Source organism: Nicotiana sylvestris, chromosome 6 (assembly GCF_000393655.2).
Source record: "Nicotiana sylvestris chromosome 6, ASM39365v2, whole genome shotgun sequence".
NCBI lineage: Eukaryota > Viridiplantae > Streptophyta > Magnoliopsida > Solanales > Solanaceae > Nicotiana > Nicotiana sylvestris.
In genome coordinates, this window is record NC_091062.1 from 207972867 (window position 1) to 207980545 (window position 7679).

The window sequence follows — 7679 nt, forward strand, 5'->3', positions numbered from 1 at the left end:
AAGGGATGAGGTGAAAATGGGCCGGGTCAAAGGGTTTTGGGTTGGGTAGAGGTATTTTGGGTCTCGGTTTAAAAAATGAAGAAGATGCCCAATTCCGATTTTTTTTATATTTTTGCTCTCTTTTCTTCTTTTATTTTTCTAAAACTAAATTCTAAAATCCTTAAATTACTATTAAGTTATAAAAGCGCAAATTAACTTCCAATAACAATTAACGCACAATTAAGTAATAATTAAGCATACAATTGTATATTTGGACATTAAATGCTAAAAATGCAAAAAATGCATATTTTTGTAATTTTTAATTTTTGTAAAACAAACTTAATTACTAACAATTGTGGAATTAAATCCTACATGCAAAATGCGATATATTTTTGTATTTTTATTAATTTAACAAATAAACATGCACAGACAAATACAAATAATTATCCAAAAATGTCACAAAAATTCTCAAAATTGCACACCAAGGAAAATTATTTTATTTTGAATTTTTTGGGAGTAATTCTCATATAGGGCAAAAATCATGTGCTTACACATACTTGATCAAATTAGCTTTAAAGAGTACTCAAATTGAGACTGTGAGCACGTGATTTTTGCCCTATATGAGAATCACTCCCAAAAAATTCAAAATAAAACAATTTTCCTTTGTATACAATTTTTGTATTTTTGTGGTATTTTTTTTTTATATAATTATTATTTTTATCTATGCATGTTTATTTGTTAAATTAATAAAAAATACAAAAAAATATGTCGCATTTGCATTTAGGATTTGGTCCTACAATTGTTAGTAATTAAGTTTGTTTTACAAAAATTAAAAAATTACAAAAATAGGCATCTTTTGCATTTTTAGCATTTAATGTCCAAATATACAATTTTATGTTTAATTGCTACTTAATTATGCGTTAATTGTTATTGGGAATTAATTTGCGCATTTATAACTTAATTTAGTTCTTAATAATAATTTAAGTATTTTATAATTTAGTTCTAGAAAAATAAAAGAAGAAAGAGAGCAAAAATACAAAGAAAAATCGGATTGGGCCATTTCTTCAAATTTCAACCCCAAGCCCAAACAATTGTCCAATCTTCCCCATGACCGGGTCCATTTCAAACCGGGTCGACCCAATCCATAACCCAACACCCCTTATCTTGCATTTCAAAAAAAACAAAGCAAAACAAAAAAAAAAAAAAAAAGGAAGAAAACCCTAAAAAATCCCTCTCTCTCATCCCCCCCCCTTTCTCTTTCTCTCTTTTCTTCTTCTTCTTCAAGCATCCAAACACCCCATCCATGGCTGCCCTTCCCCCGCCTCTTCTCCTTCACCTACACACACACACAACCACGGCAACACAACACACACACACACCCCGCCCGCGTTTCTTCTTATTCTTCAAGATCGCGAGTGTTTCTTCTTCTTCAAGTTCATGTTGATCGTTGCTTCTTCTTCTTCCTCACTTCATGTTGTTGCGTGATTGCTTCGTCCAGCATCTACTGCTGCTCACGTTTTGCGTTGCTGCTGCCCCGTCCGGCATCGTTTCCACGGTTGTCCGCTACCTCTCCTTCAAGTTCTTGGTTTGTCCGTTCGTGATCGTCTTCGGCGTCAAATGACTTTGGTGCGATATTTGTTTCCGGGCAGATTTGTTTCCATTCAAGTTCGTCATTGTTTCGATCCGGTTAGTGGGTTTTTGAGTTTTATTTTTTGTCCATAATTTATTTGATATTTTTCGGATCCAAAATCGATAAATGATTCAATTCTTGTTTTGTTTGTTCATCATTGAAATAATTTTTTTTTAGTTTGTTCATATGTTTGGTTGGTTTAATTTTCAGATTCAAATGAAAATTTAATTAATTGATTTTCAGTTTATTTCATGTTAATTTAATTTTTGTAAAAAAGGAATTGTTAGTTTAGGTTTAATATTGTTAGATTTAGTTTAAATCGCTTGAATCCGTTGTTTGTTTAATATAGATTTCATTCATGATCATGTATCTTTGTTATATTTTTTGTTGGATTTAATTAAGAAAGATTAATTGATTATTTGAAGATTAGTGATTTGAATATGTTTATTTGTTTTGTTTAAGTTCAATTCGAAATTTGAATAAAGTTTGTTATTGTGGTTGAATCTTTTCATTCATGTTCATACTTTGTTTGATTGATCTTGAATCCGAAATTTGTATAGCTTGATTTCTTGTTTACCATTTATGATTATTTCTTGAATTTGTCTCATAATCTTGTTTAAAGTTTAATATAGGAATTGTTTGTTGTAATGTTGTTAGAGTTGATTTTAAGTTCAATATTATTGAATTTAGAAATCTAAATATACTTGTTTGATTGTTGTTGTTGAATCCGAAAATAGGTTTGTTGTTGCTAAAAATATTGTTCAATCAAATTTTAGTTGTTCTTTGTTGTGCAATTTGTGTTCATGTGATTTGTTGTTGAAATGTTGAAGAAATCATGTTCATGAGATTTGTTGTTTGAATTTATGTAGAAATTGGTCATATTGACTATATTTTGGTTGAGTTTGATTAATTGATTTGTTATAGCTGATGGGGTAATTTGGTAAATCGCAGTACGTTTGGAGTAAAATAGTAATTGCAATAAGGTCGGAGGGGTAGTTTAGGAATTGTACATTTTGTAATTTTTTATGTGAAGCATGGGGGACAAAATGAAATGGGGTGGGTTGTGATATATTTATTTAATATAAAGGGGGGACAAGACAAATTTTAGTGTGGGAGAATCTTGTATTTATTTATGTTAGGCATGAGGGACAAAATATAATGGGGTGATGTGATATATTTATTTAATGTAATGGGGATGAGTGGGAAGATAATGGGTTTGGTAGAGAAAGGGATTGATTTTAATTGATTAAAGGGTTGAGATTATATATAGGAAGTCTTGAAAGATACATAGATGGACAGAGAGATTAGAGAAAAAAAGAGCTGAACATTTATTCCGAAAAAACATTGAAACTCTCAAGAAAAGAAAAAACATACAAAGAAAATAAAAAAAAAGTTGAAAATTAGAAGAGAAAGTAGTACACACCTGATAAATATTCTGGTATACAGGTGTAGAAATTAAGGGTTGAAGATTAACTAGCCTTTCAAAAATCTGAAAATTTCCCTTGGTTTCTGTCCGTTATTTTCGGCATTCCTGGATTTTATTTTGAATTTTTCAAATCTGTCACTGGGGTTTTTCGTTGACTGGTTATTGCTGGTTATTGTTGTTGTTGCTGTGTTACGTATTACATTGCTGACTTTCTTCTTCTTATATTGACAATATCAAGTACACAACTGTAATTTTGGCATTTTGTAAGCTGAAATGAAGAATGGAGTGTTAAATTTTTAATTTAGTTTTAATTGTTTTTCTTGTATTGTATTTAGGTTATTCATGTATTATTATTCTGTAAATCACTGTCATTTGACATAACTAGGCATATTATAGTGACATATTAAATAACGCCTTAACCGGATTATTAGGAAATATATTTAAGCCTGATTACTAATTAAAACTGTTTAATAATAAAAATAGAAGAAATAACGTAAAAATGGCGTTATTGAATCAGTTTGGCAAAAATTGAATAAGTTCCTTATTCATAAGGTTTTTCGTCAACGTTAAGTTAATCGGAATCATGTAGTTAATTTCAGTTAAAACATGAATTAGTTTGCGAATCAAGTATTAGGACATGATGAGAATTAAAACAAAGTTAGTTAAGGTTAAATTGTTTAATTTTTTTAGAAATATGGTTTAGTAATCAAGTTTTTTTTTCTTTTTCAATTTTCAGTATTTGTAAATAATTAGTTTCAATAAGCTTAAGTCATACTAACAATATGAATTTAATCCAACTATGGTATAATTAGTTTTTTTATTTTTTTGACAATTCCAGGTTGTATTTATAATTATAATTTTTATTACTTTATGTTGATATTTGTTTTTCTCTTCTATTTAATATGTTATTTTTAAGAATGTAGAGATTGATTTTATATTTATAGACAAACTTAGTAATAATAAAAATGTAGTCATTAAAGGATATTCTTAAAATAAGGAAGGATTTCGCTAAAAATAAATAGATGTAAATAATACAAAATTTACAGGATTCTCCAATCTCATTTATTTATTAATTATTTAAAAAAAAAATACTTAGAATTTGGGATAGACTGTTTAGTGAATTTCACTTCCTTTCCCAAAGATAATGACGCGCTAGACTCTTTAGGCGCGATTTAATTAATTTTACCTTCTTAAACTCGGATGCGCATTTCATGCGACCCAAATCTAAATCCTAAAACATTGAATAAAAATGTGTTCCGGATTGCGGGTGTATTTCATGTGACGTAATCCAAAGACATGTTTTAAACGATGTTCACAATTTTTTTTTTAAAAAAAATAATAATAAAGTGGTAAAAAGTTAAAATTGGCACATCGGTTCATAATTATATTAAAATCAGATAAATAAGCCAAATATGACAGTTGAGCGACCGTGCTAGAACCACGGAACTCGGGAATGCCTAACACCTTCTCCCTGGTTAACAGAATTACTTATCCGGATTTCTGGTACGCAGACTGTAATATAGAGTCATTCTTTTCCTCGATTCGGGATTAAAATTGGTGACTTGGGACACCCTAAATCTCCCAAGTGGCGACTCTTAAATAAATAAATAAATCCCGTTTCGACTGTCCTTTAATTGGAAAAAATCCCTACGCCCTTCGCGGGGTCGGAAAAAGGAGGTGTGACAGAGACCACACAAACAAAATACGCAAACGAAACACACAAATAAAAGAAGGTTCAAGATTGTCCCCACCTATGACTGTCCGATGAGACGGGTCAACCCGGTCCATCTTGATCCCGGCCCGGCCGACTAAAAAATAAACGAGACTGGACCTATATTGAACGGGATACCGGATGAGACGGGCTACCTATTTTGTCTCTACGGGACGACCTGTTAATGGCCTGATCCCATCCCGCCAGCCCACTTTAATTTAATTTAATTTTTTTAAAAAAGAAAGTTGTTGGCCAATAGCATTTTTTCAAAATTAGTCGTTGGCAACGGTAATAACGCCATTATTGGCCCCTTCCCCTCCCCCCATCTCCACCTATACTTTTAATTTAATTCCTAAGTTTATTAAATTATAATTTGGCCCTATTTTTTACTATAAATACTTTCCATCCTTCTTTATTTTTTCCCACAAAAATAAACCATTCACTCTTAAATCTCTTACATTTCATCTATATTCTTCTCTCAATTTTCTCATAATTAACTACGTTTCAAGTATTTGAGCAAATTTTTGGAGCAACTTTCAAGTTTCAAATTAATTCGCCAAATATTTGGAGTATTTTTTTTTTTGGTAATTTTTTCAAGTTTCAATATTTAATCACGGTGCACTCGTTCCATCTGCGTATTATTTAGTACTTAATTTTTTATATTTACATTACGCGTTTTATTTTCGTGTTTAATTTGTGTATTTTATTTCTGTGTTAAATTTTCGTATTTATTTTCATATTTAAATTATGGCTCCTAAAAAGTATTTGGCATAATCAAGCGATTTAAAAAGTAGTAAAGGTGCTAGTTGTGGTAATCTTACTCTTCTCCTAGACTTAGAAAACATATAAATGAAATGACTCTTGATGAAACTTCATGAAACATTACAAAGATAATTTGGCAATGAAATTTTTAATGAGGAAAAAGAATTTGATACAAATTACTAGTCCAGCAACACAAACTCCAACTCAATCTTGGTCGGGAGCTTTATCCCATGTACCTCCTTTTAAGGGGGCTAAGGCTGAACATACGAAAACATTGCTTTTATGAAATTTTTATGAACATAATAAAGTCAATGCTACCTGCGTAAAATATAAAGCACAATTTGCATAAAAAAAATCACGTTGGAGGGGGGAGGGGAGGGGGTGGGGTAACTAAGCACTTACTTAAACTACACAAACCTTTATAGATACAAGCTCAAATAGATGCCAGAAAAAAAAATGTCAGCTTCTAGCTTGAAAGTGTCAGGCTTATCGTGACATTTACCTTTTTTGTTGCCCATGTTTGATTCATCAAAATGATCTCGAAAAGTGCATCCTTAACAAAATTTAAATTTCAAAATAAGGCAAACATCTAGAGCCTATCGGAATTGAGAGACATTATCGCTGGATTTTTCCAGCAGCTTTGGCGATTAGGGTTTGGGATGAGTCTATAACGAGGTTTATATATATAAGATGGCACTGAAAAACAGACAGTTGGATGGGCGGGTTTTGCGGGTTATGGGCTGAAGAGAATTAGTTGGGCCTAGATTTTGTTGGATTTTTAAATTGGCAAGACATTAGGACAAGAACTTAGTCCAAATCAACTCTTTTTCTTAAAAATAAATTAAAATAAAATTACTACAAAAGTACTAATAAAGTTTAGCCAAATAAAATAAATTACTAATTTAAATTAAAATATACTATAAAATATAACTTTTTTTGATATCACTACAAAACTACTAATGACCTTAAGTAAAATGAGAAAATATATGTAATAAAAATAAAAATAAAAGTATTTTTTTTCTTTTCAAATTTATGTTTTAAATTTAAAAAAAAAAACTAAAATCCTATAGTAACCCAAGTAAATATTTTAAAATGCTAAGAGTACTAACTAAATTTAAAAATTTTGCGGATCAAAAATCGTGCTTACATGTTTTAGTATAATGCTATGAATAATCTCATGTTATTGTGTTATTTTTTTGGAAAATACATTATATAGTTGTATCTTACTTGGACAAAAGAAATATTTGGAGCACAAGTTACATATTTTGTGCTATTAAGATTTTACAGGAAAGAAAACCTGAAAACCCAAAAACAAAATGAAAAATCCAAGAAAAATCGAGATTGAAAAATCCGACTTTGTTGGTTTGGTTTTGTTTATAGATTTAAAAATCCGACACCGAATGGCGGAGCCAGAATTTTCGTTAATGAGTGTCAAAATATATAAAAGTAAACATGCCAGGAAATTGAAGGGAGTCGATACATAGTATATATACATATAATTTATTATTTTACCTACCTACACAGTATATTTTTCTCACGAAGGAGTGTCATATTTGATACCCCTTCCTATAGGGTGGCTCTGTCATTACCGACACCGTTAGTTTGGTTTTGGTAATTGAAATTTTTGAACTAACCTGACCTATGCACACTCCTAAGCAATATGATTGCTTTTGTCATGCACTTGCTCGCCACATAAAGTGGGATTTTATACTATATGTTATTAGGCTTTGGTCGGAGAACATGATACCCTAGTGAAAATGATCAAATCTATTCCAATAGGTGAGTAGGAATACATCTTACAAGACAAAAATTCGCTTCCAAATTATGATAGGAAATTGTACCAATTGCCTAATTATATTATCAATAAAAAAAAGTAGTATTAATAAATTTTATGTATAATTACTGGATAACAATACATTACCGAAGACTTTACTTCCAATTTTGTTGGAACATAGATGTTAACCTAAAAGATACGATCAAACACGCAAAAGGAGGACATTTATTTACTTAATTATTTCTATGCAGACGAGTTCCATAATCCACTGACTTGCTATGCTTATGGCTCTTCTGGGACTTTCCGTGCTATGCCTGAGGAAGAAGAGAACCAAAAAAATAATAGAAATAGGATACTATAAGGGGTGGTCTTTAAGTTTTGATCTTTGGGACGTGTC

At 30.6% G+C, this 7679-nt stretch overlaps 1 long non-coding RNA gene across 1 annotated transcript; it reads right to left on the bottom strand.

Moving 5' to 3' along the window:
• Positions 1-5590: 5590 nt before the first annotated feature.
• LOC104236331 (uncharacterized) lies at positions 5591-6145 on the bottom strand. Its single transcript, XR_011400630.1, has 2 exons — positions 6011-6145; positions 5591-5765 (listed from the first exon to the last, which is right to left on the bottom strand). It is a non-coding gene; the product is annotated as an uncharacterized lncRNA (long non-coding RNA).
• Positions 6146-7679: the final 1534 nt, after the last annotated feature.